Source organism: Camelus ferus, chromosome 2 (genome assembly GCF_009834535.1).
Source record: "Camelus ferus isolate YT-003-E chromosome 2, BCGSAC_Cfer_1.0, whole genome shotgun sequence".
Lineage (NCBI taxonomy): Eukaryota > Metazoa > Chordata > Mammalia > Artiodactyla > Camelidae > Camelus > Camelus ferus.
The window spans coordinates 565490-567192 of NC_045697.1; positions in this window are offsets into that span (position 1 = coordinate 565490).

Consider the following 1703-nt stretch of genomic DNA (forward strand, 5'->3'; position numbering starts at 1 on the left):
AGACTCCACCCCTCGCCTCAGACTCCACCCCACACTTCAGACTCTGCCCCTTCACCTCAGACTCCACCCCCCACCTCTCACCTCAGACTCCACCCCTCGCCTCAGACTCCACCCTCTCCATCTCAGACTGCACCCCAGCAGCCATCTTGTGCTCAGGCCCTGCCCTCACCACCACCTGCTTTCCTCCTCTAGGAAAACCTACCTCTTTACAATGAGACCCAAATGCTAAACCCCTAAGTACTGTTTCTAAGTTAACTGGGGCAGACCACTACGTGAGGGGAGCCTGACTCTTGGTCAGTGACCCTTTGGAGGAAATCTGATCAAAGGGGAAATGCGGATTAAGGAAACCTCAGCTAAAGTTGGCGTGGGGACAGGACTGTGGGCGGCACTCTCACGTCCACCATGCGTGTCAATTATCCCGAAGAGAAAGAGGCGTCTGCCTACAGCTCCTACAGGAAGGCGTCTCTACTTACTGTCCAGCAGAACGAAGACTTCCCTCCAAACTCCGACAGCCCAATCAGAGGCTGCGGCAGCGCAACCCATGGGAAGTCTCCGTACCTGGGCCCTGGCTCCTCCAGCGCCCTCTCTTCCTGTAAAAGCAAGTTCCCCTTCCTTGTTCTCCGGATCCCCGTTTGTGCAATCCAAACTGCGGCTCCTCCGCTAGTCCTGAATAAGCTCACTTCTGCTGGTGAAGTAATTGGCTGTCAGATTATTACAGGTGGCAGAGGTGCGGTTGGCGTCGAGCTGTACATGCCCTCTAATTGCTTTGATGAATTCACTCACGTCGTGTGAGCAGTTCCGGAGCTTGGTTTCATCCGGGACAGCAAGCTTGTCTCGTCTGAGCATGGTTCTGTTACCACTGGGATTTTGCTAGAATGCTGCAGGGCATGGGGCCGCAGGAGGGTGAGGTCCTGGCAGCCCCACTCGGACGCAGTGGCTTTCTTGTGTCGCCTTAGCTGTTTTTCACATTAAACTTTATATACATACATATATATATATATATATTTAAAGTCGTTTCAGAAATGAGTGTGAAATATGGCGTAATTTAAAAGTCTTCTCCTAACTAATGAAACCTACTTTCATCTATTTTAAAAAAGAATAAAAGGGAATATGAATGCGAAGTACTTGAAAGGAAACTAGAGTCCGTGTGGATGCCGGGCCGCGTGTCGGGCGCGGGGGAGTCCGGGGGCGAGTCCGGACACTCCACCTCTCCTGACCAACGGGAACGGGGCTCTGCGTCCCAATCCAGCAGCCGTCCCTCTGCGGAAAGGCAGCCGGTGGAAAGCTGACATGCCCCGGTGGCCTGCGGACATTATGGCCACGACTACCACGAAGGGTCATGGGGGGCTCACCGCCCCGAGGGGCCACCCACGAGAGCCCAGTCACCTCCCCAGCCGCGCCCCTCGCGGGTCCCCGGCCCCCATGCCCGAAGGTGTCCTGGGCGGCCGGAGAGCAGACCCAGCTGCGTGGAGCCAAGGGAGATAACCTGGCGAAGCAGCCGTCTCGCCCCGCCTCGAGTTCAAGGAGGGACCCCGCCCAGCCGGGCTTCCCGCTGATTGGACGAAAGAGAGACAGACCGGCGGTGATTGGGTGGGGCGGACGCCTCTCGGCGCGCGCGCCACGGCCGCGCCTTCTTCCGCTGCCACAGGACGGGGGGCGGACGCGATTGGTGCAGACGCGTCGGCCCGCCCCGCCCCGTGACG